Raw genomic sequence first — 14827 nt, 5'->3', positions numbered from 1 at the left:
TGTTACAAGTCTCCGAGTCCCAGCTGCCCTAACTAGCATTGCTGTTGGTCAGGACTGATGGGAGTTGTGATTTAACAACATTTGTGAAGCCAGAGGTTCCCCTATCTCTATTCTAGAAGGTTTGCACATTTGAGATGAAAAATGGAGGTTCAGCACATTTGGAATACTTCTGAGAAGAAGCTAAAATAACTTTGATAAGACATAGCAAGAGAATGCTGAAGGATGCTGCACATTTCTAGGAATACAGAGAAATGTCACAGGGGAAAACACACCTGCATAGGTAAACCTTGAGCATAGGGATCTGGGTGCATATTGAGGGATTCCGTCATGCTGTCCTACTCAGGGGAAATCTATAGTTGGCAAGAGATGGTAATTTCCAATGAAACTTCACAGATAACTCCACTCCCTTAAGTACTGCTATTGGTTCTTGCAGGGATGGGTGACCTGTGACCCTCTAGTGCAGTGTTGAAGCAATGATTCTTCAACATCAACTTCGTTGGACTGGTCATGTTGTGCGGATGCCTGATGATCATCTTCCAAAGCAACTACTCTATTCCGAACTTAAAACTGGAAAGTGTAATGCTGGTGGTCAACAAAAGAGGTTTAAAGACTGTCTCAAGGCAAATCTAAAAAAATGTAGTATAAACTGACAACTGGGAAACACCGGCCTGTGAGCACTCCAGTTGGAGAACAGCCTTTACCAAAGGTGTCATGGGCTTTGAAGACACTTGAACTCAGGGTGCAAGGGAGAAACATGCTAGGAGGAAGGCACGCTTGGCAAATCCACACCATGATCAACTCCTGCCCAGAAACCAATCTCCCCACTGTGGAAGGACACTGTGAATCCACAGAATTGGCCTCCACAGTCACTTACAGACTCATTGTTAAAACCTTGTTTATGGAAGACAATCTTACTCGGCTACGAGTGATCGCCAAAGAAGAGAAGAAGAAGAGAAGTTGTTGGACAACTAAAACTCCCACCAGCTCCAGCCAGCATGGCTGATGGTCAGGAATGATTGTGAACTACAGACTAGTAACAGTTGTAGGGCCAGAGGTACCCCATCTCTGACAGACGAGGACACACAAAGTGTTTCTTTTTTAAAATCAAGACTCCTTGAACTCCATTTCACACTGCCTTTCTTCCTGCCCAGAGTGACCCTGCCCAATGCCTGTCCCTCAGAGCGAGTGTGTCATGTAGGGTTGGACCCTGGCAGCCACAGTCGCAGCTTCTCCTCATTGGCCACTCTCCAACCCCAAGGGAATAGGCCAGCAGCGGTAGCTATGGAGAGTCCATGGGATGCAGCATCTTCCTTCCAAAGCTCAGCAGCGGTTGCACTGGTGGGGGAAATAGGGACTTTCCAGGACTGAATCAGAATGGGATGACTTTTGTAATTCTGTGACCAACCCTGGAAAATCGGGACACTTGGAAAGTATGAAATAATTGATGATTGAATATGTTCACAAATGTGATTCCTACCCATTTAATGCTGCTGCTGTTACAGCAACAGAACTGCTTCACCTCACAAACGCTGCTCTGAACCAGGGTGGGCAACTTGTTATCCTCCAGATGTTGTTGGATTATAGCTTCCCTGCCCATTGGTGATGCTGGCTTGGGCTGATGGGAGTTGGGAGTCCAACAACATCTGGAGTGCCACAGTTTCCCCACCTCTGCCCTAGACTGTGACCTAGGATTGTTTAGCACTAAGGAGTACCCTATACTGAAAAACTATCCTGCTTGGTTTATATTGAAAATGGACTCTTAAGCAAAATGGAATAGGCCGTGTCATAACAATATATTAACCTATAGTTACAAAGACATCAGAAAGCAACCTCTGCAACAACGTGACAGCATTGGCTATTAATGCTTCTGTGTCATGTGATGTATATGACTAGAGCATCTGTTTGGTCTTACACAGCTGGTTTTATCTCCCCCCCTTTTTTTGGCAATGTTTTTTTTTTAAGCAGTAGAATATAGCTGAGCTGTTGGCTTGCCCTGTCCTAGTTCTTTAAAAAAAATCTGCTTCTGATTCAGGCTTGCTCTATTTGCTGCTCTGTGGCCAGAGCCTGGAAACATGCCCTCAAATTAGAAAGCACAGCGTGCAAAACCTAGTTGAGCTGACTTATGAGCCACCAGAGGGTAAATTCACACCAATATATCATCTCTGGGTTTGGGGAGGACTTTGGGCAAAACACCCTAGTCGGACAAGTGGGGCTCCCTATCACTGCCATCACTATGTGTTAAGAACATAGGAAGCTCAGCACTGTTTGCATCAGTGGCGGGGAAACTCAGGATCAAGGGCCAAATGTGGCCCTCCAAGTGCTTCTATCTGGCCCTTGAAACTCTCTGCAGGCAACACACCCCTCACTGGCCATGCTGTGCAAGCCATGTGTTTTCGCCTGGCTGGAATGTATCCTTGAACTCTGATGACGCCTTTTGTGTTGCTTAGAAAGAGGATAGACAGGAGTGTGGAAATGAGCACACTGCACATAGGTAAAATTTAAATCATGGCTCCACCCTGGTCCTTGGCATGTGGCCCCTTGGAATGTTTTCCAGAAGGCAATGTGACCTACAGTTCCCCACCCATGCGCCACACTAGCTGGCAGTGCCATTTTGGGATTTCCGACCAGAGACTACCTGGAGATGCTGGGGACTGAACCTGGGGTTTTCTGCCTATCCCCACCTGCCCTCTCCCTCTTGCCCCAATCCGCACCAGTGCCTAGATGGAGAAGGCAAGGAAAATGGAGGTTAGTGCTCCTTCTCCTTGTTTTTGTTTCTGTCTGCATATTTAGATAGGGGAGGGGCACAGACAGCAACAAAAGTGTGGGAAGTGGAAAGCCAGGAGGGTGGGGAGGGGGGCATGGTCAGCAGCAGGACACTACTGAGATATGGGCCTTGTAATGCCAACCAATATTCAAACAGCTGCTTCATCTTAATAGGAGCTGACGTTTTTAGCAGCACAACCCTATACATGTCTACTAAGGAGGAAGTGGAAAGAGAAAACTTTTTTTTCTCCCTTTCATTGATGGGAATTGGTAAGAGGATATATTAATTATACTGTAACAAAGGTTGCATGCCACTCCTGATCTCTGCCAAGCAATAGCAAGATTCTGGGAGGGTTCTATGCACTCACTCAGGGTTGTGTTTCCATTGGGAAAACCGAGGCACAGCAGATGCTAGTGTCTTTAAGAGTGCCTCTCATTGTCCCTTTTTAGATTCAGCAAACCTGGGTCCAAAGCAGCAGCCGGTCAAGGCTCCTAGTCTCTTGGTGCAGCCTCTTCAATGCACCAAAATGGTTCTCCTTACTTCCTATTTCTTGTTCCCAGAACACCTTTAGATTTAAAACAGGACAGATTCTTCTGTGACACACCTCGTCACCTTGACAACCTGTCAATTCTCCTGTCTCTGTTCACTTGTCAGAGCCAAGGAGGACAGTTCTTGTGCATTGCATATGGCCCTTAATAGCTCAGTACTTGGCTAGCCCAGCCAGGCTGGGTTGCACACGCTAACCCAGGAATTTCCCGACTGGCACAGTTGTTCAGCTTCTATTTCCCTTCACAACCCAAATATTATCTAATTTCTACCATTCACTGGTAGAATGGTACTCTAGTTCTGGTACTCTAGTTCTATTACAATATTTAATCCTCTAGAGATCCATGTGTGTGGCTGAACGCAAAGAAAAACTGTTGGTACCTGTTTTTAAAATGTGGGGCTTTGCAATCCCTCTGGCAGGAGAAGGTCCCTAGCAGAATTTAATTCCCATTGTTAAGCAGTTTCATGAAGTGTGAGAATATAGGCTTTCAAACCTTATTTACTCAATTCAGCTGCATGAAGCAGTGGATCCTTTTTTACCCCCTTTTCAATAAATAGACCACAAACTGTTTTCAATAAACAGAGCACGGACTACAAAGTAAGTTTAAAATGTTTTACTTACCATGTCTAGGCCTCAGACAAGCATTTTCCTTTTGCAGCAGCAATAAAATAATGTAGAAATCTTATGTAGAAACACAGCAAAGCTGCCTCAGACGTGTGTCTGAGGTTGGCAGCTATGTTAAATGGCTTGCGATGAAGAGAGAGAGGGGGGGAGGATCAGGAAACAGGCTTTACTTCTCCCTTTCAGGAGAATAGGGGGCATGACTAGATGGCCCTTTGGGCTCCTTTCCTACTCTACAAATCTGTGATTATATGACCTATGCCTACTCTAGCAATTAGAACTCTGTGGTTCTTAACACCTTCATATACTAACTAGAAAACATGCATTGCTAGGTTTGACTGCTAAAATCTCCTACACTCATAACACTCATGGACATCAAATAAAACTGAATGTTGCAGGGTTTAGGATAGACAAAAGAAAGCAGTATTGTACACAATTCACAATTAAAGTATGGCATTTGCTCCCACAGGAGAGGGGCAATGATGGATACCATTTAGGGAGGTTACAGACTATTGTATTTTAATATTTTGTTAGAAGCTGCCCAGAGTGGCTGGGAAACCCAGCCAGATGGGTATGTATACATACATACATACATACATACATACATACATACATACATACCAGTTTGGATGGCTTTAAAAGAGGATTAGACAGATTCATGGAATATAAGGCTATCAATGGCTATTAACCCTAATAAACACATAGCTTCTATTTGAATACCAGTTGCTGGAAATCACAGGAAGCGAGATTGCTGTTGCACTCAGGTCTTGCTTATGGGCATCCTGTTAGGGCATGACCACTATGAAAACAGGATACTGGAATAGATGGGCCATTGGGCTGATCCAGAAGGGCTCAGAAGAATACTGCTATGTTCTTATGCTCAAATGTGGCAGGGTGCAGGTATGTGATGTTCACTACCACCTTGTGCATGCTTCACCTTATGTAGTCCAAGGTACATGTGAACCTTGTTTCCCAGACATTTTGCAATGACCCAAATCAAGCAGTAGCTTTCACATTTGTCCTGATTCCTGGTTTCCTATGGAAAGCTTTGTTGCTCCTCTCCCACAAGTCTCCTTCAGACCAAACAACAGACCTACATTTTATTTTCAGCCTCTACTTCCCCAGGGACCTTCTATCTAACTACAGCAGATGCATAAATCAGACATGCTCTGTAGGAACTACAAGCACCAGGACAATTGACCTAAAAAACCCCAAAAGAGGAGCAGAGGTCCCCCATCCCCTCCTACAACATGCTGCAGCCCATTCCTCTGGAAGGCTATAACCTTTTCCCAGATTCCCTTCCTGATCCTTTCTGCTCCTGATCTGCTCCTGTTCTGAAAAGGCTCTTCTTAACAGCTTCAGATCTTAGAATAATAATTTAAAAAGCTAAATCTCTTGAGACTCCTCAGGCATTCTTCTGGCATATTCCTCAGTTTGATGCTGCAACAGAAGTCACTTTTGGCTACCTAAACACACACACACACACACACACACAGAGAGAGAGAGAGAGAGAGAGAGAGAGCCTTCCCACCATCACACACTTACCACTGTGACAAGGCGCAGTGTGTCAAAGGTGTGATACACTGATGTGCTGTTAAGTGATCTTTCCATTGCTTGTTCCCGCTAAGACGACTGAACAGCTGGCTTCAGAAACCACTGATACTATAATAGCCTTGCTAGTTCCACTGTGAATAGCCTGGAATTTTCTAAAAGGTTACAGGAGCTTTTGCTTCCACTATCACTCCGCACAACCCCTGGCAACTTCCAGTGCACAATTAAGCATCCAAAGTGCTTTCAGGCCTTATAGATACGTAAATGTTTGAGGGCAGCTTCACAGGTGCACACACTCTGTGTACTGCAGACACACATCTAAGACTGTCTGCCATCATTGTCTTCTTTCTAGGGCACATGTTCACAGGCAGCAGCTGGGCGGGGGGAGAGGTGGAGGTGCACACCAGCCCTTCTAACATTTGCTTCAGTGCTGCTTACCTGGATAGGAATGGGGCAGCTGTCAGGTCGAGGTTGCACCAGTAGGACCACTGCTGCCACCATCTGGTGCTTCTGCCAGTGTGTCTGAATGAGCCTGACTTTACCACACTGTAAGCAGCAATGGCACTGGTGCCAGAAGGATTGTTCTGTCCCACCACATTACAGAAGGCTTCAAGCACAAGGTTTCCAGTGCAGCCTTTGGAACAGGCCCTCTGAAAGGGATGCAGCAAAGGGAGCTGGAAGCACTGGTGCACTGGAAAGGGGACACTGGGGAACATGCTATTTGCATGATGCACAATAGAAGGTGGGCATGCCTTAGAAAAGCTGCAAAAATCAGGCACTGATGCATACAGTGTGGCAGAGGTGGGTGGAAGGGGCATGGTGGTGCAAAGCAGAGGGGTAGAGTGGGACAATACTTTCCGTTTTGCCTCAAACGGCAAAACAGGATGCGCTGTCCCTGCTGCAAATGCTTCCCATGATTTATTTCTTTAAAATGTCCCTATCGCCCTCTCAGTCAATGGAGACTGATCTATTGGGGCAAATAGGCAACCTCAATCTGCCCTCAGCCAGCCCCTGCCTGTTTTTCTTACTTGCAACCAGTGCTAGGAGTGTTTCTACTTCTGCCAGCTTCCTCCTCTCTAGCCTCAGTGTTACTCTTGTAGCAAGGAGTAATATAGGGACAAAGCTAGAATCAGTTGGCACAGCCTGTCGTTGGCTTCACCTACTGGTAGCCTAGCTCTTCCACCCTTCCAGTCCATATGGACACCAGCCACCACTGCTCCTAGCTGTAGGGATCCACAACTATTTTATGTTAGTCCTTGCTTGAATGGCTTGGGGAAGTTAGACTGTGGCAGGATGTGGTCTTCTCTGCCACAAGGCTCATTCACAAAACCAGCATGTCGTTCTTAATGCTGGCCCCCTAGCCAAATAGATTGGATTTTGCTTCTCTGATTGTTCCTTGCCTTGATCTCCAAACTTGGTAAGACGGAAGACAACAGAGCTAAATCAAAGTGAATGCTCAATAAAGACCAGGCATAGTCCGACCTCTGTGTAATCTTTGTGTGAGCAATTTGGGGAGAATGCTCAATAAATAGGTTGGCTGGAGGAGCCCCCAATCAGCAATGGGAGAGAAAAGAAGCAGGAGCAGCCACTCATCTTTGTCTCTGGGCTGTGGTGTGGATTGGGACCAAAGTGAGAGGACATCAAATGGGCATCGGTGGCAGTGACTGAAGAAGTGGGCCCAATCAAGGTATTTTGCACAAATGGCACAAATTTAAGTCCTTGATTTCACTGGTCTGTGGCTCTTTCAGATGGTCTTTGTGAATATGGACAGAGTGGTGAGAACCTCACCACTTTGTCACCTTTCAGTTGGTCATAATAAAATATAATGTACTACTGCTGCTTTTGAAATTTGTTTATTTTCTCTTTCTTTCTTTCAATGGGTGTGTGGAGCAAGCTGCATTTTGTTTGTCCCAAGCCCCATTGTTAGTGCTAACTGCATTCTCATTGCATTTTAGAGGCATGGACATAGCATTATACCTTCATAGAGAACCATAAAATGCTACTGTGATGCATAATGCTTTCTTGTTCTTTCTGATGAAGCTCCAGCTTTCCCCTAATTTATGCCCCTAATTAAAACTGCTAAAGCATTTGTAAATCAAACCACAATTTCAGGGTTTGTTATCTTCCTGTTTCAAATTACACTACAGTTGGGGGCGGGGGGGGGGGGGGTAATGTTTTTCTTTTAATTCCATATGTCTTCTCCCTCTCTGCCTTCTTTAAATATGTTTAAAATGAACATGTTTCCAGATTTGCTGCTATTCACCACTTGAGATATCATAGTATAAGGTCATTTGAAATAAAATAAAACCAGACAGATGATAGATTCTTGTTAGTTTTTTAAATATTAGGTTTTGTTTCATTATCTTGGAAAAATCAGATTCAAGATAAGGAGAAAGGGGGAAGCCCACATTAATTATGAATGGCTAACCAGCACAGTTTTGATCCTCAAACCAACCAAAGTTATTCTAAGCCTGAGAAAGGTGGTAGAGATCTGATGAATTTTGAAATATGCTAATATAATGCAAATTACTGTATAAATCAACTTCTGCTGCATCCTTTGATGCACCTCCCTAGTGGGATATACACATCCCATTAGCATAATAATATCCATAATAGTTAGAAGATATAAATAGGTTAAAAATTAAAGCAAGCGTGCTGCTTACTTCCTTAAAGAAAGGTGTGGTGGAAAGGAAGCAGAACGACTTTCTACTCCTCATGGCACCCTCCAAATATCATGCCATCTCAACTGCAGTGGGCAATGCTTGAACCCAGACAGATTCATCTATACTTTCCCCTTTCAGCATCTACAGATTTAGATGCGGGGAGGTCAGAGAATTCAGATGGAAACAGGAATAGAAGTTGCCTATGTCTATTTATTCATGCTCTGTCTTGAAAGGAAATCAATCCAGCAAATACGACCGGCATTCACTGCTGTTGTTGCTTTTCATCTGCAAATGATACACAATTGATTGCATTTTTTTATACACACAAACACCACTTGGTTGCATTGTGTTTCCTTTGCACTGAAATAGATGTGGTGGAATAACAAAACAGCAACATAATTATGCAATTAATTGGGTAAATTAAGTAAGCTACATACAGTGGTGCCTCGCAAGACGAAATTAATTCATTCTGCGAGTTTTTTCGTCTAGCAAATTTTTTGTCTTGCAAAGCACGAAATCCCATAGGAATGCATTGAAAATCAATTAATGTGTTCCTATGGTCAAAAAAGGTCCAAACAAAGCCAAATTTGGTACAAAAAGAGTTTATTAACTGCTCTTTAAAGTCACATATACTGTAAAGAGCATTTCAAAAATTAAAGGAACAATAAATTAAGTTTCTAAACATGACAGAAAAACATTTAAAAATCAACAAAGTGTACAGTACATTTTCTAAGACTCTGGGGGACAACTCAAAGAAGGTTCCTCTTCCACTCTTTGCTTCTTGCTGAAGAACCTGTCCATGGTCTGCTGCTTCATCCGCCTTTTCAGCACCTCCCTGAAAGGCGACATGACCGTCGTATCAAAAGTGTTCACAAGGTCATGTGCCCCGTGCTTGTCAGGGTGGTGCCGCTGTGCCAAAGCCTTCACATCCTTCCACTTCATGCAAATGTCCCTCAGTTCTTTGGAGGACAGCTGTTCCTCAGTTGCTTCCTCCTCTTCCAGCGAGGCCTGCTCCTGCGCAGCCTCTGCCTGCAGTTCGACCAGCTCCTGGGTGGTCAGCTCGTGGTCGTGCTCCTCCACCAGCTCACTGACATCCTCCTCTGTGACCTCCAGGCCTATGGTCCTCCCCAAGGCAACAATGTCCTGCACCACTGTTGACTCTGGTGCATCAGAGTCACTTGGTGCCACACAGTCCGGCCACAGGCTGCGCCAAGCGCAATTCAAATTTATCTGGCTGATCCCGTTCCAGGCCGTGGTGATCATCTTCAAGCAGGTGACGATGTCAAAGTGGTCCTTCCAGAATTCCCGCAGGGTGATGGTGGTGCAATCAGTCACCTCGAAGCATCGCCTGAAAAGCTCCTTGGTGTAGAGTTTTTTGAAATTGGCGATGACCTGCTGATCCATCGGCTGGAGCAGTGGCGTGGTGTTAGGCGGCAGGAACATGATTCTGATGAAGCTGAACTCCTCCAACAAGTCCTCCTCAAGGCCTTTAGGATGAGCAGGAGCATTGTCCATCAGAAGCAAAGCCTTCAGCGGCAGGTCGTTGTCCAGCAGGTACTGTTTGACAGCAGGGCCAAAAGCAAGATTGACCCAGTCCACAAACAGCACATGTGTGACCCAAGCCTTACTGTTGGATCGCCACATGACACTCAGCTGCTCCTTGTCGACCTTGTGTTTCTTGAAGGCCCGTGGGTTCTCCGAGTGGTACACCAGCAGGGGCTTGATCTTCAGGTCGCTGCTTGCGTTGGCACAGAAGAGCAGAGTCAGACGGTCCTTCATGGGCTTGTGGCCAGGCAACTTGGCCTCCTCCTGTGTGATGAAAGTCCTTTTGGGCATCCTCTTCCAAAACAGCCCGGTCTCGTCGCAGTTGAAGTCCTGCTGTGGAACATAGCCCTCCGTCTTCACAACCTCCAGGAACTCTGCTGCAAAGTCTTCAGCCGCAAGAACATCAGAACTGGCAGCCTCTCCATGCCTGACCACGCTGTGGATTCCAGATCTTGTCTTGAACCGGTCAAACCAGCCTCTGCTTGCCTTGAAGACTTCTGGCTCGCCTGAGGTTCCTGGCTGTTCCCGGACGAGGTCTGCGTGCAAGGCCTTGGCCTTCTCACAAATGAAGGCCTCAGTCACTGTGTCCCCTGCACGCTGCTTATCTTCTAACCAGATGAGCAGCAACTTCTCGACTTCCTCCAGAACAGCTGGGCGGTTCTTCACGATCCTGGTGACTCCCTTGGCTGCTTCAGTTGCAAGGATCTTCTCCCTCATCTTCAGGATGGTCCCGGTGGTCGATGGATTCCTCCTGTACTTCCTGGCGAGGTCTGTCACACGCATTCCACCGTCGTGCTTCCGGATGATCTCCTTCTTCATTTCCAGCGTCACCTTCTCCTTCTTCCTCTCACCGGCCTCTGCAGCAGCAGTCTTCTTGGGTCCCATTGCAGCACAGCTCCTACCTTCGCAACTCCCCCCCCAAAAAATCAGTGCTTCACATCCAAAAAATTCAAAAGCGCCCAGCCACCCACCACACAGAAATTCAAACCCAAAATCCAAAAAACCCCAAAAAAGTTTTAAAAGTTTAACTTACCAAATGGCTGTAAAAGAAGTTTTGGAAAAGCTTCAAAAATCACCAAATTCTTCAAAAACCTCAACTGTTCCCCCAGCCACCCACCACACAGAAATTGCAAACCCCTCCTCAACTGTTGCAAACCCCTCCCCAACTGTTCCCCCAGCCCCTCCCCAACTGTTGCAAACCCCTCTCCAACTGTTCCCCCAGCCACCCACCGCACAGAAATTCAAACCCAGAATTTTTTTTAAAAAAACAACAACAACATGGCCCAATGGTCACAGAAAATCATAAAAATGCAGAAAAAAACCACACAAGCTTCCAGATTCTTGCAAACCCCTCCCTAACTGTTCCCCCAGCCACCCACCACACAGAAATTCAAATCCAGAAATTTTTTTAAACAACAGCAGAGTGGCCCAATGGTCACAAAAAATCATAAAAATTCAAAAAAAAAAAAAACCCCACAAGCTTCCAGATTCTTGCAAACCCCTCCCCAACTGTTCCCCCAGCCACCCACCACACAGAAATTCAAACCCAGATTTTTTTTAAAAAAACAACAACATGGCCCAATGGTCACAAAAATCATAAAAATGAAGAAAAAAACCACACAAGCTTCCAGATTCTTGTAAACCCCTCCCCAACACCAAGTCCTTGAATTCCAAACACCCCAACCCAAAATCCAAAAACCCCCCAAAAAGTTTTAAAAGTTTAACTTACCAAATGGCTGCAAAAGAAGTTTTGGAAAAGCTTCAAAAATCAACAAAGTCCTCAAAAACCTCAAAAAAGGCTACCACACCGCTATGAGTTGCTCCTCGAAGTCAAGTCGCAACTGCACCTCTTCAAACAATGCACCCTGGGTATTAACGGTTTTACGAAAAAGGAAACAAACTTGCAAGATGTTTCCGTCTTGCAAAGCAAGCCCATAGGGAAATTCGTCTTGCAAAGCACCTCAAAAAACGAAAAACTCTTTTGTCTAGTGAGTTTTTCGTCTTACGAGGCATTCGTCTTGCGGGGCACCACTGTATTTTTTCCACAATAGACAGTGAGATGAATATTGTAGGTTTTTGGTAGAAAACGGACTGCAGTAGAGTGGAGACTGTGTTGCTTGCAGTGAAAAATGAACAGAATGGAGAACCATGTGTTCTCACAGCCCTACTTTTAAGCATAGGCTTATACTGCTTTTACTTTATTTCCTCCAAGGAACCCATGGAATTGTAGTTTGGGGAAGGGTGGTATGATTTCCTAGAGAAGAGGAGTAGCTTAAGCAAGCTTAAGGCTGTGGCATAGATGCAATTCCAACTATCCCATTAGCTTTTTGTAACACAGGCCTGTAAGAAGGTTGGGGGAGAAATTTGGTTTAGTGCAAAATTTCCTAATTTGCAGTTCCTTAAACAATGCTATCCCTAAAAAAAATGTGTCGTTTCCTTAATTTTGCAATGCAGTTCTCAGACCAAATAAAGTGTACAAAAATGCACCTGTTAGGGGAAAGTGCACATTTAAAAGTAACATCCAGAAATGCATTAGTTACATTAGGCAAAAATGTTTGCAAAACTATGGACAAAGGGAGAAATTGCATAGAAAAATGTGTACCCCAGGAGAAATTTGCTCAAAAATGCTGAATAATTGTATCGGGATTTTTTAAAAAATGGAATCAGAAGCATAAATGTGGATAAGAATTTTAAAAAAACCAAGAAAATGAGAGAAACTGCAACTGACAGATTCATCTGTCACTAGCCGGCACTGTACAAAGCTACTGAAGCTGAGTTATTGGGAGTTCAGTTTTGCCCAACCTCTTGTCGCTGTGGTAGTAAATGCACATTAGGACTACATGGTTGGCCAAAGGCATTTCTGCCCAAAGCACAGCAGGCTCATTCACACATGTAGGCTACCCCTTGATGCTACATCAAGGTATCTACATGCATGTGTGAACCAAACCATTTATTCAGGTTATATACCACACTTCAAAGGTACATAGGAAGGTAGCCACTGAATCAGTATTGCACAGGACTCTACTGATCATTTCATCCCATCTGTAATGTATGGCAGCACATGTGAGCCTCACCAGATTATCTTTCCAAACATCCCAGTGAAAGAGATTTCAGAATCTCTTGAACTGAGAAACAGCCTTGGTCAGCAACCAATGTAACAGGGGTCATATTTTGAATAAAGGAAAAGCCAAAGGGCCAGCATCAATTGTTGTTGGCAGGTGTGGGGAACCTTTGACCTCAGGATGTTGCTGAACTACAGCTCTCATCAGCCAGTAGCCAGGCATCATGGGAACTATAGTTCAAGAACATCCAGAGGGTGAAAGGTGTCCCACACCTGGCCTTTGAGTTTGGGTGTTGTCCTGAAGGCCAAATCTGAAGTTGTTTCAGGGCAGAAGGAGCTCCCAGTTGCTTAGCTTTTGCATGACAATTAGGAACAATTTCCCTAATATTTGGCCTCAAACTCCATTTCTGCAAGTTCAGCCCATTGCTTCTTGAGCAGTCCTGAGCAGATAGATTAGTTTTTGGCTCTTGCTACTTTCTGAGCAAAAAGATTACTGCATTGTTCAGCCATTTGAAGAACGTACGTGAAGAATAAAGCAAGCCTTGAGATGGAATGTGCTGTATTTGAAAAGTAGTGGCCTGTGAAGTATTTTATGGGAAAGAGGGAATTGGGTCAGTGAAGCCCAAGATTAACAAGAGGCGACAGCGCTCCCATTAAGTGTGTGTATGGGGAAGGGAAATGTTGGAGGTTAACCCTTTCATCTTGCAACAGCAGCCAGACGTTTACTGGAAGACCCTGCACAGCTTTTAGCAAATTGGTGTTGTGTATTCTCTTTGTGGTTATAATGTCCTAAGACCTAGCTATTTACATCCCTTAAAGAAATTTAAGAAAATAGACAGTGGAGGGAGGAGGAAGAGGACAGTTGGACCTGGAAAAGAGTCTACTTTCAGACAGAAATCCGTTCTGGAAGTTCGTTCGACTTCCAAAATGTTCAGAAACCAAAGTGTGGCTTCTGCAAGAAGCTCCTGCAGCCAATTGGAAGCTGCGGAAACCCTGTCAGATGTTGGAGTTCCAAAAGAATGTTTGCAAATGGGAACAGTCACTTGCAGCGTTCAGGAGTCAAAACGTCTGAGTTCCAAGGTGTTCAGGATCCAAGGTACAACTGTACTCCACATTTCTGTATCAGACTGCAGGATTATTATTTTTTTAAAAAGTTCTCATGAAAATTCACCAGCACTTTAATGTGAAAATCTCCTAATATACTGCCACCCCAATCTCCGAGCAGTGTGAGATTCCAGGGGTTCCAGGCATGGTTTGGCTTTCTTGGAACGAGGCAGATTGGAGACTGTGGTGTCTTTATGATACATGGTTTATTTATACATATATAAACGTAAGCCTATGATGGAAGGACTTAGAGCATGAACATCCCAGAAGTCACAGCCTAGCAATCAAAACAGAAATCAATCATGACTCTCACTTTTTGGCTTCTGTCTGCTTCTAGTGTGCATGTGCATGCATGCGCGCACACACACACTGCTGCAAATTTATTTCTTACCACCAACCAGGTGAGGGAGGGGCCCCCACCCATGTGCCCTCTTGCACAAACCCACTTCCTTTGTTATACTAAAGACCATACTTAGGCCATTAACTCACCTAGAAAGTTGCCTCCTGTTCAACAAATGAATTTTAACCCTTGCTGGATTCAGGATTCCGGGAATCAGATGGGACTCAGGCATCATAGAGCCTAACCCTGCTGAAAGTCACAACAATGCACGTTTTTTGGTAAGTGATTCTGTTGAACTTACACAGTTTTGCAGAGCACAATATAATGCATTTCTGTATATTATTTCTACCAATATATGCATTTCTATGCACGCTTTGCCCCAATATACCTTTTTTCATGCACATTACTCAGCTGGAGAACTAAATTGCAATATTCGGGGAAGTACAAATTCTGAAGGACAGCTGTTTAAGTTCTTTATATTGTTCTGGGAAGGGCAAATTAGGTACATCCACCTTTAAGGACAAAATAAACTTAATTTCATTTCCATCCCCACCAATTGTCTCATACTCTGTTATTAGCTCTAGTATTTCAAAACTTGAAAAAGCACATTTACACACAATGCTCCCATCAG

Source organism: Podarcis gaigeae (assembly GCF_964106915.1).
Source record: "Podarcis gaigeae genome assembly, chromosome: Z".
Classification (NCBI taxonomy): domain Eukaryota; kingdom Metazoa; phylum Chordata; class Lepidosauria; order Squamata; family Lacertidae; genus Podarcis; species Podarcis gaigeae.
This window is presented reverse-complemented; position numbering follows the sequence as displayed.